Source organism: Rhineura floridana, chromosome 11, assembly GCF_030035675.1.
Source record: "Rhineura floridana isolate rRhiFlo1 chromosome 11, rRhiFlo1.hap2, whole genome shotgun sequence".
Classification (NCBI taxonomy): Eukaryota; Metazoa; Chordata; class Lepidosauria; order Squamata; family Rhineuridae; genus Rhineura; species Rhineura floridana.
In genome coordinates, this window is record NC_084490.1 from 26154840 (window position 1) to 26177891 (window position 23052).

Below are 23052 nucleotides of genomic sequence, written 5' to 3' on the forward strand. Positions count from 1 at the left end.
CTAGTTCCTCCTAATTAACTGGTCCCTTCTGTTTAAACCAGGCCTCACAATAATTATATAGCATTTAGGAAAAAATATACAACCCAATATCCCAGCACTTGAGGCCTGGATGGAGAAGATCTCCACAGCCACCATGTATTTCCCCTTGGTGCTCAGGTAAGAGGGAACAAAGGACAACCAAACACTGCAGAATACAAGCATGCTATACGTTATGAACTTGGCTTCATTGAAGCTGTCTGGCAACTTCCTGGCCTGAAATGCCACGGTGAAGTTGAAAAGAGCAAGGAATGCCAGGTAGTACAGGACAGCATAAAACATTGTGACTGACCCTTCATTGCATTTCACTATGATTTCTTCAGACAGAGAGTGCATGTCAAAATCTGGGAATGGTGGAGCAGTACACAGCCATATAACACAAATACTTGCTTGAATAAAGGAGAAACCAAGAAGAATAAAGTTGGCCAGTCTTTTCCCCACCCATTTCCTCATCCTGGATCCTGGCGTGGTGGCCATGAACGCCAAAACCACAGTGACAGTTTTTGCCAATATGCAAGAAATAGACACTGAGAAGATGATTGCAAAAGCAGTTTGTCTTAAATAGCAGGTTACTGTGTAAGGTGGGCCAATGAATAGCAAAGAACAGAGAAAGCAAAGCAAAAGGGAGATAAGTAGAGTGTAGGTGAGGTTCCGATTATTGGCTTTGACAATGGGAGAGTCTCAATGCTTAGTGAAAACTCCAAACACTATAGCTGTGATCAGAGAAAAAGACAGAGCCAAGAAAACTAAAGTGATCCCCAATGGTTCTGAGAAAGACAGGAAGTTTATAATCTTGCAAATGCATTGATCTTGATCCTTGTTTGGACATTGATCTTCTGGGCATTTTATACAATAATCCATGTCTGAAAACCCAAATGAATGATATATAAATTTCCATAATCCTTTTTTTTAAATTATGTTTAATCATCCTATGAGAATATTGTGAGTTGAGGTTTTATTGAGATTTCTAGTAATAAAGATATCAGACAACAGTTACTGGATTAAACTGGAGGCATTTTTATTAAACATGAAACAAACCTTCATGGAATGAGTGTGTTTGGGAATCAAATTTCCAAAGAAGTTCACCCATATTCTGGGTGAACTACACTGCTTGTAGCAGATGAGGTGCATATGTTCCACTCTTTCCAAGTCATTCCCCTTCAGCTCAAGAGGAAGGCTTTATTGATTCACAGTCCCCCATCTACGAGTGAGTGACACAGGTTAGCCTCAGCTATGCTCTTTACCCTGACGGCATGTCTCAGAAATCACCATTCACCTGTAAAAGTGTCCCAAGGGTGGGCATCTGATGTTCTTTCTTGTTTTGTTTTCTGCAGATCTGTGCCAAGTGGCCAATGTTTGGGACATTTAGCAATATACCATAATATTGGAATATCTTCTTTATCTGGAAGGGATATCATTGGATGATTTAACCTGATTTACTTATTAGGTTACATTTCTTCATTGCCCTTCAGATTTAGCGGTATATGTCAGAAGGACTCGTGTTATGAGGCTTGTTCCCATACTTGGTAAATGTTTATTTACATAGAATTTATGGCAATGAAGAGGGCACTGGATTGTTTATTGGAGACATTTAATTGTTGCTTATGTATGACATGATAGAACCTGTAGTCATGATGGGAGCCCCATTCAGATGTCATCCAAATATGTGTGGGCTTAAACTGAGGACTGGGCAGGGCCCTGAATGCAAACCCCACTCCTCAAATCCCCAGGCATGCAAGCTCCATTTTAGATTTTTGCATGTAGAGTGCAAAGGTCTGCACAGGGCTTCTAAGTGGACTTAGAGACCCTGTGCACACCTTCACACTCTACATGCAAAGGTCTAAAAAAGGAGTCCAAAATCTGAGAGAGCCAGGCTTACATGTGTACCTCTGTCCCAGTTCAATCTTACATTCATTCTGGTGAATGCCTGAATGGGGCTTGGGTTGTCATCATTGCTGTTCTGTTTAAACTGCTGCTAAGGGGAAATAGTTGCAATACATTATGGTGTATTTTATAACATTGCACATAATGTCACTTACCCCTTTGGTTTGAAATCATTCCATCTGGGCATGGAGCACAATCATAGCAACAAAATGACTTCCCTTCCTTTTTTCCCCTGCTATAGCTTGGATGGCAGTAATCATTACACACAGAAAGGGGCAACACCTATCAACAAGAAGAGACAAAAGTATATTTTAACTTTTAAACAAAGCATATAATAATCAATTTTGATCAGGTTTACTCCCATAGTGTTAGTGAGCATGGTATTAGAGTTCAAGGCTGCAAGGCGGTCTCAGAGCACTACTTAGAAATATGACCGTAGCAGAGCTTGGAAAAGTTACTTTTTTGAACTACAACTCCCATCAGCCCCAGCCAGTATGTGCTAGCTGGGGCTGATGGGAGTTGTAGTTCAAAAAAGTAACTTTTCCAAGCTCTGGACCGTAGAGGGAGACCTGGGTACTAAGACCAAGTGGTGACCCAGAACCATAGGAGATGAAAGTACAAAAAGAGGACCAACACATGAAGTTATATGATCAGAAGGGTCCCTGACTCTGAGGGGAACCTGGGATGCATTGGATGCACCCTGAGGCTCTGAGGGTTCCCAAGAAAAGAGTAATTGATCTAACATCTTGGAAAAGCAATCATTTTGGATTAATAAATAACGCACAAAATCGAGTAAACTCATTTATGAAGGATGCCACAAAGAATAAATGTGCTTTATTGCTTATCCCCCTTTCATGAAATTTACCTGAAAAGGGCATCACATGATTAACAGGGCTACCTTCCCCCCTACCTTCTTCCACATATAAGGTTGGAAATCTAGCTAGCTAGCTAACATGGAGAGTGGGGGTGAGCTTTAAAATACTTTTTACTGTTTTATTGTTTGCCACCCAGTGTTCCTTTGGAAAGAATAAGACAGAAATTTACTACATAAGATAAATAAATGTGTTGTTAACGGTACATCCAGAGGTATGACCTTTAATCACTTGATGTTCCTCTATACATGAAACTCATGAAGGGGAATGTTGATGTATGGGCTTTTGCAGAGCTTGGAAAAGTTACTTTTTTGAACTACAACTCCCATCAGCCCCAGCCAGCATGGCCACTGGATTGGGCTGATGGGAGTTGTAGTTCAAAAAAGTAACTTTTCCAAGCTCTGGCCGCTTTTGTAGCCTGTTCCACAGCACATTCTTTCAGACATAGATCCCACTAACTTAAATGCTTATTCCAAATTTGGGATGGATGAATCTGACAAAGTTGTTTCATCTCAGTTTCTCACTTTTCCAATCTGAAGTTCAGTTAATGACATTCCAATATCACTTCATGCTTTTTTAAGTCCTCACAAAAATGTTAGCATTTTAAAATGCATTCTTCTAATATGCAAATTTTTGCAAGAATTCTTGTTTTTGGTTCTTTCAGTAATATATGCAATGATATGTACATCTTTGCTTAACATACACATTTTGTATGCATTCTTTTTATTGTGAATAGTGTTTTATTGAGATTTCTAGTAAATATAACAACAAACTAGTAAAACAACAATCAAAGAACAATAAACATGTCACTCTATATAAAATAGAAAAAGTGTACATTCAGCAACAGAAGCTTTATATATATAATAGAAAGAATACCAGAAAGCAGAATAGAATTAAAAAGCAGGGTACACATCTCACCAAAAGGAAGATAATGATGAGAGTGGTCTCCCTTTTGCCCCATCTTCGATAGCATAACATAAAAAGGGATATCATATTGGAATAGATTTATAGGAGGATGTCTCCCCCCAAGCTTTTTTTTTTTTTTGCTCTTGAGTTAATTTTTCATCTAGGGCAAATTGCCAAAGTCTGGTAAACCATTTTTGTATTGATAAACATTCTACCCTCTTCCAATTTTTGCCCATTTCAAGCCTTACTGTGTGTAGGAATTTGGATAGCAGAGACATCTGAGTTTTAGGAAAAATGAAACCTTTAAGGAACAGAAGTGCCAAGGTTGGATCTGGGATAATTGTAGCTTTAAGAACTTTACTAGCAATTTGAAAAACATCACTGTAGAATTGTCTGACCTTATTACAGTCCCACCATAAATGTAGGGAAAAAAAACACAGATTGGGCATCCCCTGCAGCACAGAGGGGGGAGGGAGGAGGCTATATATTTCAGTTTGACCATAGTGAGGTTCCACCGATGAATAACTTTCAAACCATTTTCTTTGATGAGGGCTGAGGTGGCTCTTGAGTGTATGCCTACCCATATATCACTCCATTCCTTTTCTGTGATTTCCCTCCCCAAATCTTTAGCCCAAGCTTTACATGCTGATTTTTCTTTTCCATAGTTGAACTCTAATAGGAGGCTATAAATTACAGAGATAGTTCCTTTTTGGCTAGAAGTTCCCTGTTTACAAAGGGCTTCATAGGATATCAAAGAGCATGGCAAATCTTCTGTATGCATTCTTTTTTTGGTTGGAGAATTACATTAGAAAATTTAGAGAAATTCTCATTTCAAATGACAGCTGTATTTTCATTTACATATTGGTTTGAGAAGTGTGCATTAGATAGTCTTGTATTAAAATGTGAACTAAACTGACTCCCCCCAATCACCAAATATGTATAGGATTTCACCTATAACAGCTGGCCATGGAACTGACCAGAGACAATGGAGTTAATGTTAAGTGGAACCCAGGACTTGGTGCAGGATAGAAGTCATCTCACATCAACAAGGATATTGTACAGGTAGAAAAGGTCCAGAAAAGGGCAATCAAAATGATGAAGGGTTTGGAGCAATTCCCCTGTAAGAAAATGTTGGGGGCTTTTTTATTTTAGAAAAAAGGCAAGTAAGGGAAAGGGACATAATAGAGGTGTATATGATTATCCATGGTGTTGAGAAAGGGGATAAAGGAAAGTTTTCTCCCTCTCTAATAATAGTAGAAGGTAAATGTTGGAAGAATCAGGACAGACAAAGGAAAATGCTTCTTCACACAGCACATGGTTAAACTATGGAATTTGCTCTCACTAAATGCAGTGATGGCCACCAATTGGGTGGCTTTAAAAGAGGATCAGACAAATTCTTGCAGAATAAGGCTACTGGTGGCTCTTACCAGTGATAGCTATGCTCTACTGTCACTGTCATTGTCAATATGCCTCTGAATACCAGTTCCCAGGAATCACAATCATAATAAACCTTAAACAAAACTATGCAGGTAAGAAGCCAGCAGGGGTGTGGGGGCTTTCCAATGTTTTGCACCGCATGCAGCATGTATGACTATCTGCCTGTTGGACAGAAGTCATGGGTGTGCTCTTGGTGCAATGAGCTCCTGGCTCTCTGGGAATGACTTCACTTCCTTGAGGCCAAGGTGGCGGACCTGGAAAAGCTGAGAGAGGCAGAGAGGTGTGTGGAGGAGGCCTTCCGGGATGTTATAGCTGTGTCCCACTCCAACGATGATAGCTCTCCTGCTATCATGGACAACGATGGTCTCGGGGAAGGAGAGCATCCAGCTGAGGAGGAGGGAAACGATCCCTTAGAAGGGACCCATTCCTTGGGGGATGAGCAGCTGTCCTCTCGTGCCGAGGATATATCTCCAGGGGGTGGAGGGATCCTTGTAGTGGGTGATTCGATCATTAGGAACATAGACAGTGGGGTGTGTGATGGGCGTGTAGACCGCAAGGTGTTTTGCCTGCCTGGTGCGAAGGTTGCGGATATCGCCCATCGTTTAGATAGTTTGGTAGACAGTGCTGGGAAGGAGTCAGTGGTCGTGGTGCACGTTGGCACCAACGACATGGGGAAATGCAGCCGTGAGGTCCTGGAAGCAAAATTTAGGTTGCTAGGTAGGATGCTGAAAGCCAGGACCTCCAAGGTGGCTTTCTCTGAAATGCTACCAGTTCCACGCGCAGGACCAGCCAGACAGGCCCAGCTTCGCAGTCTCAATGCGTGGATGAGACGATGGTGTCGGGTGGAAGGGTTTGGATTTGTTAGGCACTGGGGAACATTTTGGGACAAGCTGGGCCTGTACAAAAGGGACGGGCTCCACTTGAACCAAAATGGAACCAGACTGCTGGCACTTAAAATTAAAAAGGTAGCAGAGCAGCTTTTAAACTGACTGAGGGGGGAAACCCGACAGGAGCTGAGAAAGGTCCGGTTCGGAATAAACCTCCCCCCTAGGATAAAAACCAAAGAAATGATGAAATTTTAAAAGGGGTAGGCCTAGAAGTAGGCATTGTGAGAGCAGGGGCACAGGATATAAATTCAGAAGAGCAAAATTACCACAGGCCAAACCACAAGTGCCAAAGACACTTGAAGAGAGACACTGCTTACAAGTGCCTGTATGCTAATGCTAGGAGCCTCCAAACCAAGATGGGAGAACTGGAGTGCTTGGTCTTAGAGGAGAGCATTGATATAGTGAGCATAACGGAGACCTGGTGGAATGGAGAAAACCAGTGGGATACGGTTATCCCTGGATATAAACTATATCGGAAGGACAGGGAAGGACGTATTGGTGGCGGAGTCGCTCTATACGTGAAAGAAGGCATTGAATCCAGCAAGCTTGAAACCCCAAAAGAGGCAGACTCCTCCACAGAATCGTTGTGGGTGGTGATACCATGCCCCAGGAGGGACTTAATACTGGGAACGATCTATCGTCCCCCTGATCAAAATGCTCAGGGAGACCTTGAGATGAGATATGAAATTGAGGAAGCATCCAAACTAGGAAATGTGGTAGTAATGGGTGACTTCAACTACCCGGACATAGACTGGCCGCATATGTGTTCCAGTCATGACAAAGAAGCAAAGTTTCTAGATATTCTAAATGACTATTCCCTAGACCAGTTGGTCATGGAACCGACCAGAGGGACGGCAACCCTGGATTTAATCCTCAGTGGGGACCGGGACCTGGTGCGAGATGTAAGTGTTGTTGAACCGATTGGGAGCAGTGACCACAGTGCTATTAAATTAAACATACATGTAAATGGCCAATTGCCAAGAAAATCCAACACGGTCACATTTGACTTCAAAAGAGGAAACTTCACAAAAATGAGGGGATTGGTAAAAAGAAAGCTGAAAAACAAAGTCCAGAGGGCCACATCACTCGAAAATGCTTGGAAGTTGTTTAAAAACACTATATTAGAAGCTCAACTGGAGTGCATACCGCAGATCAGAAAAGGTACTGCCAGGGCCAAGAAGATGCCAGCATGGTTAACGAGCAAAGTCAAGGAAGCTCTTAGAGGCAAAAAGTCTTCCTTCAGAAAATGGAAGTCTTGTCCGAATGAAGAAAATAAAAAAGAACACAAACTCTGGCAAAAGAAATGCAAGAAGACAATAAGGGATGCTAAAAAAGAATTTGAGGAGCACATTGCTAAGAACATAAAAACCAACAACAAAAAATTCTATAAATACATTCAAAGCAGGAGACCATCTAGGGAGACAATTGGACCCTTGGATGATAAGGGAGTCAAAGGTGTACTAAAGAACGATAAGGAGATTGCAGAGAAGCTAAATGAATTCTTTGCATCTGTCTTCACAGTGGAAGATATAGGGCAGATCCCTGAACCTGAACTAACATTTGCAGGAAGGGATTCTGAGGAACTGAGACAAATAGTGGTAACGAGAGAGGAAGTTCTAAGCTTAATGGACAATATAAAAACTGACAAATCACCGGGCCCGGATGGCATCCACCCGAGAGTTCTCAAAGAACTCCAAGGTGAAATTGCTGATCTGCTAACTAAAATATGTAACTTGTCCCTTGGGTCCTCCTCCGTACCTGAGGACTGGAAAGTGGCAAATGTAACGCCAATCTTCAAAAAGGGATCCAGAGGGGATCCCGGAAATTACAGGCCAGTTAGCTTAACTTCTGTCCCTGGAAAACTGGTAGAAAGTATTATTAAAGCTAGATTAACTAAGCACATAGAAGAACAAGCCTTGCTGAAGCAGAGCCAGCATGGCTTCTGCAAGGGAAAGTCCTGTCTCAGTAACCTATTAGAATTCTTTGAGAGTGTCAACAAGCATATAGATAGAGGTGATCCAGTGGACATAGTGTACTTAGACTTTCAAAAAGCTTTTGACAAGGTACCTCACCAAAGGCTTCTGAGGAAGCTTAGCAGTCATGGAATAAGAGGAGAGGTCCTCTTGTGGATAAGGAATTGGTTAAGAAGCAGAAAGCAGAGAGTAGGAATAAACGGACAGTTCTCCCAATGGAGGGCTGTAGAAAGTGGAGTGCCTCAAGGATCGGTATTGGGACCTGTACTTTTCAACTTGTTCATTAATGACCTAGAATTAGGAGTGAGCAGTGAAGTGGTCAAGTTTGCTGACGACACTAAATTGTTCAGGGTTGTTAAAACAAAAAGGGATTGCGAAGAGCTCCAAAAAGACCTCTCCAAACTGAGTGAATGGGTGGAAAAATGGCAAATGCAATTCAATATAAACAAGTGTAAAATTATGCATATTGGAGCAAAAAATCTTAATTTCACATATACGCTCATGGGGTCTGAACTGGCGGTGACCGACCAGGAGAGAGACCTCGGGGTTGTAGTGGACAGCACAATGAAAATGTCGACCCAGTGTGCGGCAGCTGTGAAAAAGGCAAATTCCATGCTAGCGATAATTAGGAAAGGTATTGAAAATAAAACAGCCGATATCATAATGCCGTTGTATAAATCTATGGTGCGGCCGCATTTGGAATACTGTGTACAGTTCCGGTCGCCTCATCTCAAAAAGGATATTATAGAGTTGGAAAAGGTTCAGAAGAGGGCAACCAGAATGATCAAGGGGATGGAGCGACTCCCTTACAAGGAAAGGTTGCAGCATTTGGGGCTTTTTAGTTTAGAGAAAAGGGGGGTCAGAGGAGACATGACAGAAGTGTATAAAATTATGCATGGCATTGAGAAAGTGGATAGAGAAAAGTTCTTCTCCCTCTCTCATAATACTAGAACTCATGGACATTCAAAGAAGCTGAATGTTGGAAGATTCGGGACAGACAAAAGGAAGTACTTCTTTACTCAGCGCATAGTTAAACTATGGAATTTGCTCCCACAAGATGCAGTAATGGCCACCAGCTTGGATGGCTTTAAAAGAAGATTAGACAAATTCATGGAGGACAGGGCTATCAATGGCTACTAGCCGTGATGGCTGTGCTCTGCCACCCTAGTCAGAGGCAGCATGCTTCTGAAAACCAGTTGCCGGAAGCCTCAGGAGGGGAGAGTGTTCTTGCACTCGGGTCCTGCTTGCAGGCTTCCCCCAGGCACCTGGTTGGCCACTGTGAGAACAGGATGCTGGACTAGATGGGCCACTGGCCTGATCCAGCAGGCTCTTCTTATGTTCTTATGTTCTTATGATGGAGTACATTCTTGTAGACCAAATGTACAGTATGAAACAACATATTCCATTCCACAAACAATAATAAAAGCTTGCTGGCCCCAATTTCTATAGAAATGAATTTGCTCAGGTGGATAAATATGTTAAAAACATCTAAGAGGTTTACAACATGTTATAAAAAGAACAACCATAGAATAAAACCAGTAAAATACGATAAAAACAAGGGTCAACTATTGCAAAAAGCCCATCTTCTTTTTAATTGCCTGCATAAACCTGGTGAAAGAGAAAGTTTTTCAGTATATGCTGTTGGCAGAGCATTCCAAAGAATTAGGCCGATGACACTGAATACTCGATTTTGTGTTGATGTTAAATGAGCCTCACCAACTTGTGGGATGACCAGAGCCACTCCTGCAGATGATCTCAGTGATTGATCTGGGATATAAAGGTTCATGCAGTCCCTAAGGTACCCTTGACCTAAGTTGTTCAGGGCTTTGTAAATTAATACAAGGACCCTGAACCTGGTTCAGTAGTGGATGGGCAGCCAGTGCATATGTTTAAAGTGGTGTCACATGTTGTTGGCCATGTGCTCCCATGAGCAGTCTATCAATCTGGCCACCGCATTTTGCATCAGCTGGCGCTTCCAAATCAGGGCCAAGAGCAATCCCACATGCAACAAATTGCAGTAATCCAGCCCCAAGGTTACTAACTAAGCTGGTACCCTAGGCTTTGGATCTAATCCTTCAGAGGAAGCATGACCCCATCCAGTACAGGTAACTCTCCAAGCCATAGGAACCACCTACCCAAAGAGCATTCATCTTCCCATGATTAAAGCGCAGTTCATTGGCCCTCATCCAGTCCACTACAGCATTCAGATACTGATCCAGAGCATTTACAACCTCTCCTAATTAATATGTTATGGAAAAATAGAGCTGTGTGTCATCATATTGCTAACACCTTTATTAAAATTGAAACACTTTAAATATTACATACAAGTCTATCATAAAGTCTATTTTTTGTTTAGATCCCACTTCTTTAAACATATAGTTAAATCAAACCTGATTAAATGTGCTGTGCCATGTGATTGTCCACACATTAATGGTGAACTTCTGGCCTCTTGATGCCTCTAGATCCATCTTTCCTACTTTCACTCTTAAGAAGGATTGGTTTGGGAAAGTAACCCAGTTTATGACATCAAATCCGGCTGATAATTCACCATTTGCATCAAAAGATACTGTGTCACCAGCACTGTTGTTAAAAGAGATACTCTTCAGGACAGGATGAAGCTAGATTGTTGGAGGCAAAACCAGGAAAATGATGAAACACAATATCACATTTTTTCTTTGGTTCAGAGAAAGAAAGAAAAATCATACTCTAGAAGGCACAAAATGGAATGTTTTAGAAGAATAAGGTGCATAACACATATTAATACTGTGCAGAACAGTACAATTTGAGCATATAATTATTGCCCATAACAAACCAACGGCCACTGATAGTAGGGAGTAAGAAAACAACCATGCAGACACTCTCTTCTCTCATGCAGATACTAAGAACAGACCAAAGACCTATCTAATCTAGCATTCTCTTTACCAAAATGAACAAAAAGATGTCTATTGGAAGCTCACAAGCAGTTTGAAAAGAATGTCGTTCCCACTATCAGTGGGGGTGCCTTTACCTCCCCCCTTTTTAGTCAAGGAAGACATTAGATGGTATAGTCCATGGTAGGGAGAAGGTCACGTGGGACCTATAAGCCATTGGGGGAGGGGTGGAGAGCAAGGCTTTTTAAGCGTGATTCCCTCCCAGATCTCCCTCTTCATCTTCTTGCGGCACTTGCCCTCCCGCGCCTTCAGTATGAGTTGAGACTATTTGCCATATAGGGGCTGAGTAGGATTTTTTTCGGGGGGAGGCATGCTTAACCTCCCCTTTGGTTTGCCTATTCCATACTGTGGGGCTTAATTCAATTGGTTTCTTGAGGGGCAGGGCTGCTGCCTATTGGCATGGAGTTCGGGCAGGTGAGGAGGTTAGTATGAGATATACTGAGGCAGTTAGGGGATATGGGGCACCCTTTGGGGAACACCCAGGGTTTAGGCCTGGGGTGCACCTGGGGGGTGCCTCTGGGAGCCTATCTTGTGCATTCTGGTGAACACTGGTATGGCAGGGCCTGGATGCACAACGTGAGTGAACACCCAGGGCTAGCCTAGCAAGGAGGAATAGATTTATCCACATCCTTGGCTAGGGGCCTGCAGCCTATGGCTATTGACATGCCCAGGGGTCTGGGGGGATGTTCTCCCCCCCCAGAGATAGTTTTAGCCTCATCTGCCCAAACAGGTTTTATTTGGTTGATTTGGTTGATTTGGTCTGCAGGTTCTCCAAAAATTGTATTGTTATATTTTAATAAATATAACATTTTCCCAAGCTTTGTGTCTTGTCTTTCTTGGTGGTGTGGGGGCAAATAAATCTCCACTGCAGGAAGCAATGTAGGTTCCAGAAAAATGTGGTGTTGTGAGCAGTCACGGTTGCAAATACACATAAAATATGTAAGCACATGAAAACAAACACAAACAGCCAAAAACATGTTATCCATTCTCCAGGTACTCATTCTTTTTTTGTCTGAAAACCCTTCAAGCACTATTGAATGTATGAAAGAGGGAAGTTTGATTTCAGAAGCATGATTGAACTAAACAGGTGGAAACACTTCCATTCATCACACAACCTATAAACTCTCATTCAGTTATTATTCCCTTGTAATACCCAGTATAATCTGATTTTTCCTACACCATCACTACAGCAATATCAGAACCCCACAATCATACAACAGGAATCTACGATACAGCTCCCTCCAGAGATGTATTGCCCAATTGCCCAGAGCGGTAACATCATTGCAGGAAGTAACTGCACCAGGAAGTCCTTCTATGTATCTACCATCATCCTATTGTCCTGGAGAGGCGGTAGAAGAATATATACCATACTGTTTTCTTCACATACTGCTCAGATTGACCCATATGTATGGGGGTAATCATGATTTATAGAATTCAGTGATACATTTACCTAAAACAAGGGGTCCACAACATTTTTTAAAGTCTGGGCTGGAGACAATCTGGGAGAGTCATAGATTTTATTTAAAATGGGCAATGCTCTTTTTTTTTTTTTTTTGCAATAAGGGATTTGGTATTCAGGTTAGACCATATTCTTTATTTTCCTTATTGTAAAGAACAATTGTATTAAGTAATGGATAAAAGAAAACAACAACAACAATCTTCTTTGGGTAACAGAGAATGTAAACACAAACACAAAAATAAACAACACAATGCTTGGAACCCCTCCCCCCAATAAATATACCCATATAAAACTCACACACAGAATAAAAAGCAGGACCCCTCCAACAAAAACAGGCATCTGCACCCAACCAACTCCTCTCTCTTAAAAAAAGGAAAGGGTAGGGGGTCATAGTGGGTGCCCCATTGGATGTCTTAAAAACATGGTTGTGCCCATTGGTGCCATGTTGCAGATCATTCAAGGGGAAGGAAGGCATCTGAACAGGAAGAAATAAGGACATGTGGATTTTGTTCTGTTGATATACATCATGAACTGAAGGTCATCACCTATTAGATTAGCCTTAAGAAGAGGGTTGTTCTGGATGCAAACTCTTACCTGCCAAGGTTGCAGATTTGAAAGCACTAGTCTACCCCTCTCTACCATACTGCTCTGTTTCGGCCTTGATGAGGACATCTTATGTAAAGCATGTGCTATGGCATGGACAGCACTGTAGACACTGTAGCTTTGGCCAGTCATGCTCATTTCAAAAAAAGCACCAGGGAGGGTCTCCAACTTCTCATGGCCAGTGCAAGCATCAGTGTTTTTCTTGAGCTTATTAGAATCAGAAAATAAGCAGCTGAATGCCTTTTGCCAGAATATCCTGATAAAACCATCTCCGTCATCAAATATAGGATGTAGCATCTGCAGAAATGATTTAAACCCCGGTACTTCTTTTGAGTGAGTTACAAAAGAAAAGGCACCATTGAAGGATTGTATGTCAAAATCCCTCTGCATGGTTTCTAATGTGAAATCCCACTGGGCTGTCATAATCCACACTTTACGTATAGAAAAATCTGTAGATCCTTCTAAACATGAAAATAGAAATGCAATCCATATCAAAGCTGCAATGGTCTGAGGTTCTGCACATACAACCAATACTTTTACTTTTGAGATGGTCAGGGAAAAGGCCTTGGCCCGAATGAATTCTAATGAAACAAATTTCTCCATAGCTTGAGTTATGACTGGAATTTTTTCATTGAAGGCTGTACAGATTCCATTCTTTGAGAGTTCTGATATCAATGTCTGCATAAACGTTTCTCCAATATCATCATCTGAAGCAACAATCCCCACCCACGTCCATCTGAAATGCAGTAGCAGATGGATAATCCCTGTATATTGATATGCTTCATTAGGAACCATCCGGTAGAAAGAAGGGAGTTGAGTTTTAACATTCTTCACAGGAGCAAACACAGAGTAGGCAACCTAAGGAGGGAAATAGTTTCACCATGAAGCGAAGAAGCTATACTAAACTGTTATTATCTATTATTTACCTTAAATATTTGTCCTTGGAAACAATGAAAAATTCCTACAGTAACAAAAAGAAAAAAAAGAAAAAGAAAAATATACTCAAGAGGAATTAGGAGGAAATTAATCATAAAGATATAGTATTAGAGCCATTACTACTTTCAGCATAACACTTTGCTGTTGTTGTTGACTACAACATCTAGGTTGTAGATTTTGTTTACAATATGGTAGGTTAAAGGGTGGTATACATGAGACCACTGTAATCCATGCATTTGTTACCTCACCGTTGGATTATTGCAATGTGCTCTATGTGAGGCTACAATTGGCCCTGGTTTGGAGGATTCATCTCATGCAAAATGCAGCAGCCAGACTGCTGATGGCGGCACATGGCTGACAACATGTGACACTATTCTTAAAATATCTGCACTGTTGCCCATCCACTACCAAAGGTCCTTGTATTAATTTACAAAGCTCTTATCAATTTACGTCCAGTGTATATTAGGTACCACCTGACCCCTTATATCCCAGCTCAGTCACTGAGACTACTGCAGGAGCAGCATTGGTTATCCCCTGAGTTGGTGAGACTCTTTTATCATTGACATGAAATCCAGCCTTCAGTGTCATTGGCCCAGTTCTCTGGAATGTTCTACAAATAAAGATTCAGCAGATGCCTTCTGTTTCAACCTTTTATTGCCTGCTGAAAACCTTTATGTTCTTCCAGGCTTATGAAGGCAATGAAGATGTCTTTTTTTTATTTTACAATAGCTGACCTTTGTTTTTACTGAATTTTTAATGGTTTTTCTAGTATGGTTTTTTATTTGTTGGAAACTGCTTTGGTTTATATATATAAGATAGTGGTATACAAATATATTTATAAATAAACTAATAAATAAATAAAAAGTTCCATTCCTCTTTCTCTTGATGCTAAGCATTGTTATCTTGTTGATCAGTGTTACCATTAACTGAAGTTCCTTTTCAGTTTCTTGGAAGGATACCATATAACTTCAACTAATTTCATGCAAGATATCAGGCATTTATGATTTTGTTGTTGATCATACTTGGTGTGTGTGTGTGTGTGTCTACATTTTTCTGTGATGAATTCCTTGTTCACTAATGCCAATTGGGAAAATAATAAAATATTCAGCTCCTTGATATTCCTTCCCAAGCCAACCTATCACCACGGGGGTGGGAGCAGGAACTACAATTCCGAGATAATGTATTGACTGGACCTTAGACTTTTTACAGTATCTTTTATCTTGAGAGGAAAAACCAATAAAAAACACCCTCTGGAAAGTTGATGGTTTCTTTCCAGATTCTCAAGTATTATTAAAGATAGATTAACTAAGCACATAGAAGAACAAGCCTTGCTGAAGCAGAGCCAGCATGGCTTCTGCAAGGGAAAGTCCTGTCTCAGTAACCTATTAGAATTCTTTGAGAGTGTCAACAAGCATATAGATAGAGGTGATCCAGTGGACATAGTGTACTTAGACTTTCAAAAAGCTTTTGACAAGGTACCTCACCAAAGACTTCTGAGGAAGCTTAGCAGTCATGGAATAAGAGGAGAGGTCCTCTTGTGGATAAGGAATTGGTTAAGAAGCAGAAAGCAGAGAGTAGGAATAAATGGACAGTTCTCCCAATGTAGAAAGTGGAGTGCCTCAAGGATCGGTATTGGGACCTGTACTTTTCAACTTGTTCATTAATGACCTAGAATTAGGAGTGAGCAGTGAAGTGGTCAAGTTTGCTGACGATACTAAATTGTTCAGGGTTGTTAAAACAAAAAGGGATTGCGAAGAGCTCCAAAAAGACCTCTCCAAACTGAGTGAATGGGTGGAAAAATGGCAAATGCAATTCAATATAAACAAGTGTAAAATTATGCATATTGGAGCAAAAAAATCTTAATTTCACATATATACGCTCATGGGGTCTGAACTGGCGGTGACTGACCAGGAAAGAGGCCTCGGGGTTGTAGTGGACAGCACAATGAAAATGTTGACCCAGTGTGCGGCAGCTGTGAAAAAGGCAAATTCCATGCTAGGGATAATTAGGAAAGGTGTTGAAAATGAAACAGTCAATATCATAATGCCGTTGTATAAATCTGTTGTGCAGCCGCATTTGACTTGGCCTGGTTGGCCACTGTGAGAAAAGGATGCTGGACTAGATGGGTCACTGGCCTGATCCAGCAGGCTCTTCTTATGTTCTTATGTTCTTTTTCTTTTTGTGTGTGCTTTTTCAACCTGTACAAGGCTTGGTAAGGACAGAATATGGAGAAACCGATTGGTTCCCCATTAGAAAGGATGTGAGACGGGTGTATTTTATCACCCTATTTATTTAATCTATACACAGAACATATCATATGGAAAGCAGGATTGGACCAAGAGGAAGGTGTGAAAATTGGAGGGAGAAATGTCAATAATTTAAGATATGCAGACAATACTATACTACTAGCAGAAACCTGTAATGATTTCAAACGAGTGCTGATGAAAGTTGAAAGCACAAAAGCAGGACTACAACTGAATGTCAAAAAGACTAAAGTAATGACAACAGAAGATTTATGCAACTTTAACGTTCACAATGAGGACATTGAACTTGTCAAGGATTATCAATATCATTAACCAAAATGGAGACAATAGTCAAGAAATCAGAAGAAGGCTAGGACTGTGGAGGCAGCTGTGAGAGAACTAGAAGAGGTCTTCAAATGCAAAGAAGTATCACTGAACATTAAAGTCAGGATCATTCAGACCATGGTATTCCCATTATCTATGTATGAATGTGAAAGTCGGACAGTGAAAAAAGCAGATGAGAGAAAAATCAACTCATTCAAAATGTGGTGTTGGAGGAGGGCGTTGCGGATACCATTGACTGTGAAAAAGACAATAATTGGGTGTTAGAACAAAGTAAACCAGAAGTACCATTAGAAGCTAAAATGATGAAACTGAGGTTATCATACTTTGGACACATCATGAGAAGACATGATTCACCAGAAGAGACCATAATGCTGGGAAAAACCGAAGGGAGTAGAAACGGAGGAAGGCCAAACAAGAGATGGATTGATTCCATAAAGGAAGTCACAGACCTGAACTAACAAGATCTGAACAGGGTGGTTCATGACAGATGCTGTTGGAGATCGCTGATTCATAGGGTTGCCATAAGTCGTAGTCGACTTGAAGGCACATAACAACAACAACATGGCTTGGATATTTTTTAAGATAACATTTTTAACTACGATAAATACATTTCTGTATAGATGTTTGATTTATTTATATTTATTTATTTGTTAGATTTTTATACCGCCCGACTACCATTTAGGAGAGAGACTCTCATACTCTGAGGGAAGCATGGAGGATGGCAACAAGGGAGAGGGCCTTCTCAGTGGTGGCCCCCAAATTATGGAATGATGTTTCTGACAAGGCATTTTAGCATGTGTTTTTAAACTGTTTTTTAAAAATCTGTTTTTAAATTTGTATATTTGTTTTTAATTTTTTTAATTGTTGCAAACCGCCCAGAGAGCTTCGGCTATGGGGTGGTATACAGTGTAATAAATAAATAAATAAATACAGCAAATAAGCTGTCTGGACAAAATATAAAAATCAGACTTGCCTTGTCTTTTGCTGGTTATGAAAATGAACAAAACATTGCAGATTCAATTTTTGAATGCATTGCTGACCTCAAGATGAAATACTACATAGCCTGCTTTCTCACACCCACATCATAACATACTGGTTCCCCCATTTTTTAAATTGAAAAATGAGGCCATCTATTTGAAGTCAGTTATACATTTTTGTTCACATGCTTTCCCCTCTTTAAAATAAAAATAAAATAGAAATAATGTTTTGGAAACAAGGATTAAAGTCAGAAAAGCTTCATGGGCACACTCACTCTACCTGTGGAAGCTTGTAGATGCCTAACAGAGTAGCCATGTGAAGGGAGATGTCAGAGTCAAGTCCTCCAATAACAGTAATCAAATTCCTTTTCTTCTCGCATTTGAAGTTGGGGGAAATTCTTTCTGGGGTGGACAGAAGTTTCAAGGTATTCTGATAAGTCATCTTTGCACTGTAGTAACTGTCATAGATGTGGAATCCCAGGCTGACATTTGGTAAGATATTCCACTTCTCATTTATCTCATTCACTGCAAATACCAAGGACAAGGCCTGTTGGTAGTTCTTTGGCAGTGTACTAAAGAAGAGGTACATCATTTGTCACATACCCCTGAAATGCTTTCCATTGTTTATATCATAATGACTGCACGTATGGAGGACAAGGTTATCAGTGATAGCTTTGTTCTACCTCCAGTCTAAGAGGCAATATACATCTACATACCAGTTGTATGGAATCACAAGTGAGGACACTGTTGTTGCATTCAAGTCCTGCTTGCAGGCTTTCCATATTCATTTATTCATTTAATTAATTTATATACCACCCCATAGCCGAAGCTCTCTGGGTGGTTTACAACAATTTAAAACGTTAAAAACAAATATACAAATTTAAAAACACATTTTTAAAAACAATTTAAAAAACACATGCTAAAATAAGGATGTGGTTCGTCATTATGAGGGCAGGATTCTGGACTACATGGAGCTTTGGTCTGACCCAACAGGGCATTTTTATGTTCCACAGTTCAGTGTCCCACACATAAAGGATCTTTTCTCATAGACTATTATATGAAGACCATCAGAGAGGTCCAATCCATGACTAGTAGGAGTGGTCAGGATACTCTTAGCTATTTCTCTGTGGGGTTGTTACCCTACATTCTACAGATTGTATCCTGCCATCTTGCAAACTCCATGGCATACAATGATGTAACAGTTGAAGCCAATGATGTAACAGGTGAATTATGTAACAGGTGAAGACCTAACTAGGTGCTGGATCTATGAAGGACATTTCTGGCAAACCAAAAGTAACTTCAGTTAGTAAACTGAGAATAGTAAAACTTGAGTAAGACTTTTTTCTATAGAGGGTGATTGATCGGTGGGCGCAGATGATGGGTGGTGGAGCAAGAACCAAAAGTGGAGAGAACTTCCCCTTCTTTCTGTTTTTCTGCCACACCTCCCTTGGCCTCCAGAATCTGTCCCTGCACGTAGCAGTCTTGTTCCTGATCTCAAGCTGCATTTTAGAATGCAACAAAAAGTCAGGAACCAAAAGAACCATCTTCCTCCAGCCCAGAGGCCATGACAGGTATCAGAACTGTGCTTTTCTGCTTCTGTGCCTGCTGAATGGCTGGAGATCCAATGAATAAATTGGGTGGAGCATAGCATGCACTGATTGGAACCTTTGGACAACACCCAACTCTACCCTCTCCATCTGGACTTCCCAAATGTGCTGGTGAAATTATACAGCCACGAGAGTGACTGTATACTATAGTCAGCATGGATTTTTCGCTTTCTGCAATGTTAAATTTAAAATACCTCCATGCCATACTGATGCTTCCCATAAACTCATTTCAAAACAAAACCTTACAAAACGTATAGTCCTTAACTCAGAAACGCTTGATTAACAACCCTCTAAATTTTCACGGTGATACACAAAACAGTCAGGGAGAATTGAGAGTTCAAAGTATAAAAAGTAAGGAAAATATCCAGACCCCTTTTGGATTTTATTTTTGTCAGAGTTTGCATAATCTGTTGAAATTCATTAAAAATCAGCCATGTTCACAGATCACCTGTAATCCTATTACTGACCTGGCCCCATACTCTGACCTTCATCTTCTGCAATTTAAAAGTTTTTAAAAAATGCCTGGCTGATTTTTAATTAATTTAACACATTTTGCATTGAACTGAATGATAATGTTGGGCATGCTCAGTAAGAACCAACTGTCAGTGTTCGAAAAGCCAGACTCACAGCTGCTTGGCTTGGCTAATCAGTGGGCCACACCCATGCCAGACATTTATTCCACTTGAGACAGTCATGGTTTCCCCCAAAAAATTCTCGGAAGTGTAGTTTGTGAAGGGTGCAGGGAGGAGACTCCTATTCCCCTGACAGAGCTCCAGTGGCCAGGCTGGTTCAACAGTCAGCCGCTCTGACTGAAGTTCTGTGAGGGGAACAGGGCATTTCCTCGCAACTCTCAGCAGCCTTCACTAACTACACTTCCCAGGATTTTGGGGGGGAATCCAAGTGCGATTGGTGGGGACACGAGATAGGGCCTTCTCGGTGGCTGCTCCTAGGTTCTGGAACTCCCTTCCTAGGGAGGCATGAATGGCCCCCTCCTTGCCATCCTTCCGTCGGCAAGTAAATACTTTTTTATTCCGACAGGCTTTTGGGATAGAAGGTGTTTAGGATTGGGCTTTACAAGGCTTGTTTTATTGTTTTATATTATTATTTGTATTATAATTTGTATCAGAGCTGCCTTTCCCATTCTTCCCCTCTCTTCTCCCTTCCTTCTTCCTCTCCTCCCCTTTTCCTTCTTCATTGTCCCCTGCCCACTCCAGGCTTCCCTCCCCATGGTCAGTTTTACCTGTTGTTAGTATGACTGCATGGGAGTAAATCCCATTGAACTCAGTAAACATGCAAATGATCAAACCTGCCCTTCTCCTCCCCCTCCTCCCCATACCCTGTGGTCAGTTTCACCTATCCTAAGCATGATTGCAGGGGAGTAAATCCCTCTGAACTCAATAAGCATGCAAATGATCAATCCAGTCTGAGCACAGGATCCCAATCCTTACCGCATGCATTAAAAAGCAGATACATTCACTAATAGGAAAAAAACCTTGTGGTTTAAGAACATACCTATAGTCCACAGATATTTCTATCAAACTTTAAAAAGCAGGGAAACTGGGCAGCTATAATGAATACACCAGGGGAGCAGGAGACCTGACCTCCTCTCTGAAATATTGTCCTGCCCTACAAATTTGTCAAAAAGCAAACACAATTTGGGTTGGTCTTTCACAGTTCAATCCACTTCCTGTGTAGCTTAGAAGAATTTGGTAACATGTGCCTCTGAACATACGGGGAGTGGTGGCAACACCTGCAATCAGCTCAAATAATCGAAACAAGACATGTGCTGTGCTGATCTTGTTTTAGCAGTGAGGAAGCAACAATATCTAAGCAGTTGATATAGTTCAGATAGTCACATTAAATATGTTTTGTTTACTTTGCAATTTTAGTGAAGTTTCCTATAGTAGATCATTGCCTTTTGTTTCTGTTTCCGTGAATATGTGAAGTACAGCAACACTTTGGAACACTAAAAAAATGCTCCAAAAACAATTGTGGAAATAATGGCACTAGCTGTTCTGTAGAATAGTTTCCTATGGGCATGAGGAGCGTCTCAGTTTGCACAAGATAAAACTTTGGAAGGTGATATGTATTCTAGCAAAATTCTAGGTGTGCTCTATGTTTTTAATTGACCATGCCCACCTTTCCTTAAGTGGAGTAGTTTAAGCATAGCAGGCTGAAAACATGCATCTTGGTCAGGCCAAGATTGTTTTTTCCAACAGCTAGAGTCATTGCTTAAGTAGCAACATATTGTAATCAGTCTGATTTTGCATCAAACTGTAGTTTCAGATTCAACTGTTAATGTTCCCAAAATAGAAATAGAGCATAACCTCCAGTTGAAAGACAAAAGATTGTCTTCAACACCATATGACATTGACCAATAAAAAGGCTTTGAAATTAATAAAAATAATTTTGACAGATTTCTAGCATGAATAATGAGAGAAATATAATTTTCTAGGTTAGATTATTTGTAGAAGCAGTACTAACACATAAAAGAAGCAAAGTAAGAAGAAGAACAACAAACATACAAAAATGTAATTCTCCATCTTTGGAGATGGCAAGTGTTGCCATCACTCACCATATGCTCAGAGGCACATGTTACCAAATACTTCCAAACTACACAGGAATTGGATTGAGATGTGAAAGACCAACCCAAATTGTGTTTCCATTTTTCAATATTTGTAGGGCAGTACAATATCTCAGAGAGGACATCAGTTCTCCTGCTCCCCTGGTGCTTTCACTATAGTTGCCCAATTTCCCTGCTTTTTAAAGTCTGATAGAAATATATGTGGGCTATTGCAAGGGTTTTTTTGCCTATTAGTGGATATGGTTATGGGCTAAAACTAGCTCACAGACCAAGGATTCCCTGCCCCAGTGGCAAGCAATTGCCTATGATTTATTACAGGGCAAGAATTATCAGACAGCTTTATTATGTTCTTAGAAGAAGAAGAGTTTGTTTGGAAAATCGCTCTAACAATTGAAACGAGAGGTTCATCAAAATGAAAATGTGGAAGTCATTCAAGTAGCTATCTCTTTAGGAATTAGAGGGAAAGTATGTTGTGTTTGAATTATGTTAATATTTGATTATTTCTGCTCTTAATTTTAGCAAATGAGGATTTCTTGAGATTGACAAATACTCTTGTTGTATTCCAGTAGGTTAGATAAAGGAAATAAATGTATTAATTGCCAGGAATGCCAATTCACTAGATGCACAAATGTTTTGCCTGTCTACTGAATCAATATTCACAGTTATTAATGAATTTATTGTATTTGAGTACAGCATGCTGAACTATATAATGCTTTATTTATTTACTTATTTATTTATTGCCTCCTAGAAAACATCTCAAAGAGGTTCAACAATAAAAACATATAGTAAAAATTCAATATGTAAAATCAATTTGCAACCCCATATGGTTACATTCTGGGATATATTTATTATTATAATATTCCATGCACTTAAATATGCTATGCTACTTACTGACATCACTGGGGGGGGTGCAAGAAGAAACCCCATGCCCCAGAAAGGGGAATCTCCAAAGTGGCTTAATGGACATAGAATGATGACAGGCTATTTTGGGAACTGAAGAAAAAAAATTGGTGAGAGGGAGAATGGAATGGAACTGCTTAAATCCAGAAGAGAGACCATACCATACTGTAAAATTTTGTTGCAGGTCCCACTTCTCTATTCCTATATCTATGTCAGTTCCATCTTTGTTGGTAGTGCTAACATCCAAGCGCCCAGTCCCTACTATTTCCTTGGGATCTCATGGATACCATTAGACCTACTGCAACATATGGAGGAATATAAAGTACTTACAGAAGTTCATATACAAATTCAGTTTTAGGGTGTTCATTGAAAGACAACTCATGAAATACAAAGCCAAACTGAGAAGTCATCCTTCCAATGATTAGGTCCCCTTTTCGATAATACTCATATGGGAACTGGAAGGGGTCAGTCAT

General features: G+C 40.5%; 1 pseudogene; it reads right to left on the reverse strand.

Annotated features, from left to right (window-relative positions):
• Nucleotides 1-23052, reverse strand: LOC133367604 (vomeronasal type-2 receptor 26-like; annotated as a pseudogene).